At 37.2% G+C, this 11,532-nt stretch overlaps 1 non-coding gene across 1 annotated transcript; it reads right to left on the reverse strand.

Moving 5' to 3' along the window:
* Positions 1-9,441: 9,441 nt before the first annotated feature.
* Positions 9,442-9,605, reverse strand: LOC136309631 (U1 spliceosomal RNA). The gene has a single exon (XR_010726324.1). It is a non-coding gene; the product is annotated as a U1 spliceosomal RNA (small nuclear RNA).
* Between the last annotated feature and the right edge of the window lie 1,927 nt (positions 9,606-11,532).

Below are 11,532 nucleotides of genomic sequence, written 5' to 3' on the forward strand. Positions count from 1 at the left end.
CAGGCTTTTGTGAAGTATTAATAAATAAACAAAAACTTATAAATGGACTTAAAGCTTGGCACACAGTGAAATGTAAGTCATCACTGTTCTCTTTAATTTTATTAGCATCATCATTTTAAATTGCTTTCCTTATTATGTTTGATCACTCAGAACTGGAGGGAAGGGATTATCAAATACCCTCTGAAACCTAACCATATGGTTCTACTGGAATGAAAGCTTGCTACCAGAGCACGTGTTTAATTACGAGGCTTGTGAAAGACATTAGACCTATTTGTTTGACATAATGGAAAAAAGAAAACAGTGGCACAGATTTCCTGCTTCCCTCTCCATCCCTATCAATCTCCCACTCTGCTGACAGGATGGTGCTGTGTGTGTGTGTGTGTGCGTGCACGCATGGGGCATGGCAGGGGTATCTGAAGAAACTAAACAAAAGCAACACTCACCAAACAAATTCGTATAAAACAATCCCTTATGGAAGTAATTACTACACTAATCCCTCAGGATTCTATAATGACGCCTGACTTTGCACATTGGTACCTACACCACTCTGAACAGGATGTCCTGTACACCCACCTTCTTCCACTTTACTCTGACAAACTCGCATTTGCCCTTCAAACAGCAGCTTATGAGCAAACCACTCTGGTAAATTGTGTCTAATCTTTCCAGATGTAAAGCATCGCTCCCTCCTTTCTGTGCCCAGTATCCGGCTAGACTTCCCACTTGAATTTATTTATTTGTATTGCGGGCTATTTGTCCATGCCCCTATTGCTAAATATAATGTGACATCTCTTAAGGCTCAGCTGTGTTATCCTCACGACCCAGTAGAGTGGAAACTGAGGCACTCAACCAACATTTGCTAGATTGCATCTCATTACTTCAAATTGCATTAAAGTGAGAGGCAGTCCCACCAGGTAGGGTTTTTTGTATTGTCCTAATTCTAGAGGAGTATTCTATCTGTGCAAGATACCAATGCTATATCTTCAATGACAGAGAAGTAGAAATTAATACTCATGGGCATACAGTCTAATTGATTTTTCTCCCTCAATATATCTGAAGGCTCTACTTTCACTAATGAAATAGTAAAATGTTAAAAATAATGCATTTTTACTGAATGATTTTATAAAAAAAGGGACTGACCCAGTTAAAGAACTGTATTCACAATTTTAAAAACTAACTAAGGAAAGATTATCAGCTTAACTTAAGTCTACCAAGTCTAAAATGGTATTGTTTGTTGTTTTACTCAATGCCTAACAATCATAAATGTTTCACTTCTTTTGAATAGTCATTTTTGTGTCATGCAATTCTGAAGGTGTATCAGCTTCATTCTTTTGTATATGGATATTTAGTTGTTTCAGGATCATTTGTTGGAGAAAACTATCATTTCTCTAGTAAATTTCTTTGCATCTTTGTTGAACAATATATATTCTTGAACACCTGGAAATGACTGGTTTACTAAGAAGTACAATTAAATATATTTTAATGATTAATTATACATTTAAGATAGTTTAAAATCCTGACATTATTTTTGAAACGGAAACATTTCTTTTAGCAAATTGAGGAATTTCTCATTGGAATTCTAGACATGGAGACTGACAATATTTACAGAAACAAATTATGTGAGTTGAAGCTAACAGCTAAAAACATATTAAAACAGAAAAATTATATTTATGATTTACTAACATGACCAGAATCTCAGAATAACAACTTCTATTGCAGAAAATAGTTTAATTTATGCCTGATAAATATGAATTAGTATGTATCTAGTGATATATTTAGCTGCTAATTTTAAGCCAACAAAAAGAGAATATTATAATGCTTAGTCATAGATACCAGAAGATGGAGACATGGTTAGATTAAATGGCTGCTTATTTTAGGAACCTGGATCCAGCAGAACACACACATAGAATTATTAGTCCTCCCAATGTACTTTGTTCTTCTGATATTGTGATGGCCATGTTAAAGGTCACATGCTGGCCAGAAATGGAATCAAACTTCCCAATGGTTTGCTGATTAGATCTGTACAAGTCTCAAATTTGCTAAAAGGCAAGAGCACTGACTGAAATAACATTTTATACGACTTGTTTCTGCATTGGGGACATAGTGTGCAGTAGTGACTGCTAGAAATCTTGGAGGAGAAGTAATCACAGAAGGTGGGAAATATATGAAAAACAAGAAATGTGTGCACAAGAGGAAAATCTTAATCCATGAAGACTAGTATGGAAGAGAAGGCTATTTATCCATCATACACCTGTTTGTTTGTTAGGGTTTTTTTCTATTTCTGCAATCAGAAGTATAGCTGGCACTTTGCCACTCGGTAAAATCAACATTTTGCAGGCTATCTTGTAGAAAAGTGTGGCCATAAGACTAAGTTGTGACAAAGGAGCTGGAAGTGTACATGATAAAGTTAATTAGAAAATTCCATAACCATAGAGGGAGATTTTTAAAAAGCCCCCTTAAAAATAATTTTATAATTATAGTATGCAATTCAAGACTCCTCTATAAAAAATAAAAGAAAAACCAATCTACTTATTACTGAGAGATAAAGATAAAATAGAAATGTGTCAAATTAATAGGTGATGAGTCTGAAAAACAATATGTGGGAGTTCTTTGTTTTACTCTTGAACCTCTACTGCAGGATTGAAAAATTACCTTAAACCTGTGTTAACAAAAGGAAAAAATTTTAAAAACAAAGTTATACTGGTAACTAAAATTATTCCTCAGTAAGGACTCCAGGAGAAAAAGGTGTTATTTAAAATTTTAAACTTTAGAATAGTTTTTCACTTACAGAAAAGTTGTAAAAATAACACAGAATCTGTATATTCTTTACCTGATTTTCTGTAATGTTAACATCTTACATAGCCATGGTTACTGGTCAAAATTAAGACATTAACATTGGTACAACTATAGTTTCTAACTACAAATCTAATTCAAATTTTGCCAATTTTTCCACTAGTATACCTTTGTGTCCTGTTATATCTCCTACTGTCTTCTTATCTGCACAAGTAGTCAATTATGCCTTATTTTCCATGACCTTGATACTTTTGAAGATATTGGTTGTCTTTAAAGACTACCCCACAATTCAGATTTGTTGATGTTTCTCATGATTACATTGCATTTATGCCTTTTTAGAATAGAATGTCAACAGTGATAGGCTTTTTTTGGTGTGTCTTATCAGGAATATATGATGTCAAAATATCTAATTCCTGACTTTTCCAGATAGCTTGTTTGGTTAGAGCATCATGGTCATGTCTTTTAACTAGTGGCTATTGGTATTGGTACCAATAATTAGAATTCTCATAGCCGCCTCAAGGTAGTCTCAAAGAGGCTGCCAGCCCTGTTGTTAAGCAGGAGTGTCTGCCTCCACAGGAAAGTCGAATCGGGGACGCCTGGTCAACATACAGCTCGGGCTCTACTGGGACAATTTCAATTTAGGGAAGCCATATAAGATCAATCAGCAAATAGGGTTGGAACTATTGGTCTACATATAGGAAAAATAATAGATGTATATGTCACACCCAAACAAATAAAAAGTAGACATCCAATTGATTAACAATCTGAATGTGAAGAGCAAAATATTAAAATGTTTATTACAAAAGATGTAAGGATATATATCCTTGTGAGCCAGTGTCTCTCATTGTGTGATACCTAGGTCAGCAGTAAAAGCATCACTTTGGACCTAATTAGAAGTGCAACTTCTGAGGCCCCATCCCAAAGCTAGTGACTCACAAATTCTGGGGGGAAGATTCAGCAGTATTCCCTTTAACAGGGCTTCTGGGTGGTTCTAATGCCCCTTGAAGTTCAAGAATCACAATTCTCAGAATAGAAAAAGTTTTATTTGGCAGGATACAAAAAATATCATCTATACAGGAAAAACTGATAAAACTGACTTCATTAAAATGGAAAATTGATTTATCAAAGAAAACAATGATGTTTTTAAAACATGTAAGAAGATAAGCCATTAAAAAATAAAAGTTGTGTAATGGAATATAACTGCTAAAAGCCTATGTAAGAAACTCCTAAATTCATTAGATGGATAGCTCATTAAAAAATAAAACTATACACAAGACATCACTAGACATGTTAAGGAAGAAAAAAATAAAACCTGACCATATGACCTCGTAGAAAACTGGAGATCATAAAAACAATGATGTGCCATCTCAGACTTAACAATGCCTTTATCTTTGCATCTTACATGTATTACCTTAAGCCAATCACTTAACTCTTTAACAAACAGCCAGTGGCCAACACATTTTTTTATTTATTTTTTGTATTTTTCTGAAGCTGGAAACGGGGAGAGACAGTCAGACAGACTCCCGCATGCGCCCGACCGGGATCCACCCGGCACGCCCACCAGGGGCGACGCTCTGCGGCGACCAGAGCCACTCTAGCGCCTGGGGGCAGAGGCCAAGGAGCCATCCCCAGCGCCCGGGCCATCTTTGCTCCAATGGAGCCTTGGCTGCGGGAGGGGAAGAGAGAGAGACAGAGAGGAAGGAGTGGGGGGCAGTGGAGAAGCAAATGGGCGCTTCTCCTATGTGCCCTGGCCGGGAATCGAACCCGGGTCCCCCTCATGCCAGGCCGACGCTCTACCGCTGAGCCAACCGGCCAGGGCCCAACACATTTTTTTTTTAATACACCTACTATGTTGATAAACATTTGATTAGTTACAGGGAGTATGGTATTTGTTGGACTGGATTCTCCCAGTCATTTTTATGACTTAACCCTACTCAGGTAACCCGAACTTGGTTTAAGTCCAAGTATTATCTAATAGGCAGTATCCATGAGTGACACTGGCCCAAAGCCCAGGACACAGACAAATCAAAATGTCAATCTTACAGGATTAAGCGAAAGGAAAGATAATGAACAAGAGAATGTAGGTCTACAGTGGCAGAGGGGGAACCTGGTATTATTAGCCTTGCTAATAATACGTTGCTGTGGCTTTTGATAGGATATTTTAACCTCAGCTGCACTGAGGAGGAAACTATTAATGATATTAATTCCTCCCTCTGGCAGGTGACTATGACTCATCCCAGCCCTTCAGGAACTCCCAGTTTTGTCTAAGGTGAGAGAGACACAGAACCAAAAAAAAAAAATGGCCAAACAGCAGGGAGAAATTCTGATCTCAACTTACTACAAAGAATCTTTCTGTTTTTCCTGAGCAGTTTTATTTTTCTGATAGCGAATTATGTGATTGGCTTTAAAGAATAAAACAGCCCTGGACAGTTGACTCAGTGGTAGAGTGTCAGCCTGGTGTGTGGAAGTCCTGGGTTCGATTCCCGGTCAGGGCACACAGGAGAAGTGTCCATCTGCTTCTCCACCCTTCCCCTTCTCCTTTCTATCTCTCTCTTCCTCTCCCACAGCCAAGGCTCCATTGGAGCAAAGTTAGCCCAGGTGCTCAGGATGGCTCCATGGCCTCTGCCTCAGGTGCTAGAATGTCTCTGGTTACAACAGAGCAATGTCCCAGATGGGCAGAGCATCACCCCCTGGTGGGCATGCCGGGTGGATCCCGCTTGGACGTATACAGGAGTTTCTCTCTCTCTGCTTCCCCACTTCTCACTTAAGAATACAAAAAAAAATTTTTTTTTTCTCTCTCATTGATTGTTTGAACATAATTTATAACCCAATTTCAGCAAGTATACAAAATCATTATAGAAAGTTTTGGGAGGATTTTCACGGTTTCTTTTCCATCACCCCCTCTTTCATTTTTATTTACAATTTCAATTTTTACATGTTTGAAAATTTTAAATTTAATGTATTTGCATAAGGTAACTTAATTGCTTTCTGGAGCAAGGGTGGTATCAATGGATATTAAAAATTAATATAATAATTGCATTGAGATGTATTAATAATAAATTGAATTTGCATGAAATGATGGTAGATGATAATTGCAGATGTTAATACATTTTCTGGGAAATGTAGAGAAGGTCTTACAAAGACCTATCTGTAATTTGAACCTAAAAATATAATTAGGAATTAAGTGGGTCAACTAGAGGGCTAAGAATGCCCACGGCTAAAGGCAAAGTCACAGCGCAGAATGTCACAGAAATATTACTTTTCTGTATAAAAAGGAAATTTCACTTTTTTGACCTACATAGTGCATTTGCTTTGTAGACCACATATTACTAGAATGTATGCCAAGCATATTTAAAATTTTCAAAAATGTCATGTGGTATTATTATTAAATTGTTTTTATTTTTTAAATGTGATTGTTTATAGGCAAACAGTTTGCAATTAGAAATACAAAATATGACCTTATTTCTTTTCTATAAAATACAGTTATAAGCTTTTGGGGATACCTTTTAAATAAAATATAATGTGCTTCAATCAGCACCTGACTTTTTTTTCAAATGTTATCATTCAAATATAAAATGAGATTTGTCAGAAGATATGACATATGTATATTGTTAGTTATCTCTAAGTTTTTAACATCGAAATTAATTGAAATATTTGACATCAGCTATTGAATGATTCTTTCTGTATGTTTGTATTATTTGACTGTATGCTTTGAAGAGAGTCAAATATCAATAGATTTGCCCTCTGACACTCTTCTTACTGGTCAAGTAAGATTGTTCCTGCTGCCTTGTCAAGGGTCACCTTTCCCTAAAGTATAGATTCAATTTGGAGTGCACTCAGCTTCTTCCCAGCAGACACACAAATTCTCTCAAACATGTAAGGCATGTTAAATATTTTGTATTTACCTCTTTTGTTTGTTTGTTTTTACCTTTGTTGTTTCTTTATTTGTTCTGGTTTTTGGAACATTCAGATTATGTTCTCTTTTAAAAAGAATTGCCAAAGTTAATGGGAACAGGTAGATCAGGGCCAGAGCTGCAGTCAACTGTGTGCAAAGATTCTGGGTGATGGAAGGTAAAGCTGTTTAGAATAGAATGAATGGTAGGAACAGGGCTTTAGGGTCAGACAATCTATCTTCCCATGACTTTTCTTCAAAACAGTGTGGTCTTTGGAAAATCACTGACATATTAATGTCAGTTTTCTTATCTATTTAATGGAGATTCTACACTTAGCTTGCCTAGATAATAGACACATTATTACCTTTTTATATTTTAATTATTAAATCATCATATGCATCTGATGCTGTAAAGGAGTCTCTAGGACACCAGGTTGAATTAAATAAGCCAATTTGATAATAAATGTAGTTGCTTTCTAGGTGATTCTTCTGATTCCCTGGGGAGAAATGGAGTTGCAAAAGTAACGGTGATTAGCCAAAAGACTCTAGCAAATTGGGGCCAAAACTACAACTAGAACATCAGCTCTCCTTACTCAGGAAGAAGCAAGGCTGCAAGATTTTTGTTTTGTTGAAATGCATCTTTTCAGACAAAATGGATTTCCACTTACTCTAGTTAGATATGTAAGTGGCACCATGAAAGTGACACTTGGAAGTGATACCTGACGGTGACAATGAGGCACTTTCAGAGCTCTGAGGTAGTGTGCAGATGGATCTGAGCCACACACTGTGAATAAGGGGGGAGGCCCTAGAGCTACAAATGTTCTCTTAAAGAGTCAGAGATACAGCCTGAGCATTGGACTGGGACGCAGATGACCCAGGTTCAAAACCTCGAGGTCACTGGTTTGAGCGTGGGATCACAGACATGACCCTGTGGTTGCTGGCTTGAGCCCAAGGTCTCTGCCTTCAACCCAGGGTCATTGGCTTGATCAAGGGGTCACTCGGTCTGCTGTGGCCCTCAGGTCAAGGCACATGTGAGAAAGCAATCAATGAACAACTAAGGTGCCTCAATGAAGAATTCATGTTTCTCATCTCTCTCTCTTCTTGTCTGTCTGTCCCTATTTATCCCTCTCTCTGTCTCTGTCACACACACACACACACACACACACACACACACATGAGCTAGAGAGGCACATTATTTCAATCTTAAAGAATAAAATAAAATTTAAAGACCTATGTGTGTCTTAATCAGTTTTAAGAAAGCTAAACACATCATGTATCTACAGAGAAAGGATCTTTCAGGAGAAAGCATACAATGCGGGAGAGAAAACACTAGCACTGGGCACTCAGCAATGTTCTGATGAGGAGCCCTCACTGACTGTATTGGGTTTCTATGTCAGCGGTCTGAATTATAGACCTGAATGATGCAACAGGTATTTCCCCTGGAATGCCATTAGTTTTTAAACTTCTCCATGTGATTCTTCTTGACCTGCTTCCGTAAACCTCCAACAACCCTGTGATCATGGTTTGGCATCCTGCATAGCTTTTCTACACAGCAAGGTTTTTCTGAGAATGGCAATTATTTTCTCATTGGGAAGTAATAAGTGTCATCTGGTTAAATAAATTATGAATCTGGTTTAGCAGGAGCCTGACTGCTTGAAACAGAAAATAGGCTATTATATATGTTTTAATAGCTGAGTATGTCACTGAAAAAGGGTGTAAGACCTGGCCAGAGAAAACCAAACATCCTCTTAGGTTAATTTTAATAATGACTTAAGAATGATGTTAATGACTGCTCCCCTGACCAGCAGGAACAAAAGGTGGTGTGGACTTAGAACTCAGAAAACTGTGCATCTTACCTATGATTTAAATTTGTGGAGCAGAGGGAAATTTAGGAAGACAACATTCTAGGGAAATTCAAGGTCAAAATCAAGAAAAAAAGTAAAAAAAAAAAGGACATCAAAAATAAATAAGAGTGGATAAAAAGAAGCAGTCTCTGTTTAAAAATAAATTATACAAAATATCAAGTTTAGTATTAAACAAGGACATTATATATAGTGGTTAAAATATAGACAAAAGATTGACTATTTATGATTTTAAATTCCAATTCTACTTTTTATTTATTAACCATTTACCCATGAAACCCTATTGTCATAAAATTAAATGCATTTATTTTGGGTATGTATATAATGTTAAGAGAATAGGATATATATTTATCTATATATAACAATAAATAAATACGTGTGCATCATGTTAAAAATACAATATGAGGGCCTGACCTGTGGTGACGCAGTGGATAAAGCTTCGACCTGGAAATGCTGAGGTCACCGGTTCGAAACCCTGGGCTTGCCTGGTCAAGGCACATATCGAAGTTGATGCTTCCAGCTCCTCTCCCCTGTCTCTCTCTCCTCTCTCTCTCTCTCTCTCTCTCTCTCTCTCTCTCTCCTCTCTAAAATGAATAAATAAAAAAATACAATATGATATCTAGCTCTATCTATATTGTGTTCTCACAGAAATACTTAATAAATACAAAATGTAGCTAGGTGTGTGCATGGTTCTCTTAGCTGCTGAGTTATGCATGCCTGAAACTTTGAATGAAGTCAAATAGAGCAGATGGCAGCCTAGAAATGTCAGACCACACACTAATGTAGATACCAAACTGGGTCAGTAGAAAATTGGACAAGATTAGAATGATTATAATATGACCCAAGGAGCCAGCTTCCAGCCTCAAGGCTTAAACTCAGCAAACCAATTTTTTTTTATTAGGGAGAGCCCGGACGCAGTCCTCCACTACCACAAATTATGCAGTCGAGTTTTCCACATTTGGGGAAATCGCAGGGGTCAGCACATCCAGAGTGCAATGGATAAGCCTCGCCCTGGGAAAACCACCTTCATGATCATGGTATCTCCCCTGCCAGGTAAGTATCAGCAAACCAATTATAAGTGAAGACGCAATGAACAACATGGAAATTGTTTTGTATTCACACAGTACTTCCTTATCAATTATGCCCCTTAGTTTTGTATGTTAAAATTGCTATTTCACAGAAGAAGACTCCAATCAAGAGAATGAAATAGTTTTCCCTATGTCAAGGAAACAGTTTGAGAAATAGAAAAAAATCAGCTTTGTTGTGTCATATAAATAATGTAGAGTAATCTATTCATTCCACAAATATTAAGAAAAAAGTGTGGTAAGACAGATCAAGTCCCATTCTTCAGAGAGAACATTTTTCCAGTGTAATTACACAGAAAATAAGCATATAGTCATTTGAATAAGTAATATAACTTACTTATTATGAAATGTAGATGTCACTGATTGGGGCAGGTGACACTGGAATGAGAGAAAGCTCTGTGAGTATTCCTGCTCTTTAGGCATGAGTTAAAATTCATACTTGGTAAATATTTGAAAATTCTGTTTTAAGGAAAAGGACTGTTTTCCTCTTTGGGTTGATGGGATGAGATAAAAGCTAAAGAACCTTATGTGAGACTTCCACTCAGAAAAAATCATCAGCAAACAGTTCTTAATGTATTATTTGAAGTTGCTGGAGTTGAATGCCTATAGAGTGTGAGATTTGGTGATACCGTGTAGTTTTAGCAGTAGAAAATTATAACAGAAATAAAATATGCATATTCTGTGGGGTGGGCAGTCTGCTTCTTAGGGTGCCAAAGATTTTGGAGAACAAAAGTGACAAACTTGGGACTTTAAAATATTTTTTTTCTCAACATGGATTAAAAGAAAAGAGACACTTTCTATGACAGCTCTGTTATATTGCTATAAGGCAAATATTTCAAGAAAGCAAATCTAAAGTCTTGTCCAACAAGTGGCTGAATCACAAAGTGAGGAGAATTTATAATGCCTCCAGTTCTGACATGATATGATTAGGAATAAGTAGAATTCTAAGCATCTGTATTGCGATTGTGAATTCCCAAATCCTAGGGGAAAACAAACAAATAAAAAAACATAAAGGACCGCATTCCCCCTCCCACACATGCACTTCCTTCTACATATGAGTAGATTTGCGTCCCCTTGACTAAAGATCCTAATAGTAATATGGCCAGAGGCAATTACAATCATCTTGTATAGGCAAGTTGAATCTTTTTGAGACTCAACTGCACATCCCTCATTGCTTCAAAACCCATGTTAGGCTCAAATCCCAGTAAATTCCAACGAGGATAAATATAGTCTGAGAAGAGTTATCATCTATACAAAAATATCTGCAAAATGGTTGCCAACTCATACACATAGAAACCTGAGGGATATGCATCTGAATGGATTCTAAGGGTAAACTTTTTAATTAGGGTAATTTATTTATTTATTTATTTATTTATTTTACAGAGACAGAGAGTGAGTCAGAGAGAGGGATAGACAGGGACAGACAGGCAGGAATGGAGAGAGATGAGAAGCATCAATCATTAGTTTTTCATTGTGCGTTGCAACACCTTAGTTATTCATTGATTGCTTTCTCATATGTGCCTTGACCGCGGGCCTTCAGCAGATCGAGTAACCCCTTGCTTGAGCCAGCGACCTTGGGTCCAAGCTGGTGAGCTTTGCTCAAACCAGATGAGTCTGCACTCAAGCTGGTGACCTCGGGGTCTCAAATCTGGGTCCTTCCGCATCCCAGTCCGATGCTCTATCCACTGCGCCACCGCCTGGTCAGGCAAATTAGGGTAATTTTTAATGAGGGTAAAATTAAGTTCAAAAATTTTATAGTATTCAAGATTCTATCATATTAAACAATCCTTTGTCTCTCAATAAGATGTTGGTGCATTTCTCCCATAAAAAATTGTTGATTTCGCCTGACTTGTGGTGGCACAGTGGATAAAGCGTTGATCTGGCATGCCAAGGTCACCAGTTT

The sequence above is a fragment of the Saccopteryx bilineata genome, chromosome 6 (assembly GCF_036850765.1).
Source record: "Saccopteryx bilineata isolate mSacBil1 chromosome 6, mSacBil1_pri_phased_curated, whole genome shotgun sequence".
Taxonomy (NCBI): Eukaryota; Metazoa; Chordata; class Mammalia; order Chiroptera; family Emballonuridae; genus Saccopteryx; species Saccopteryx bilineata.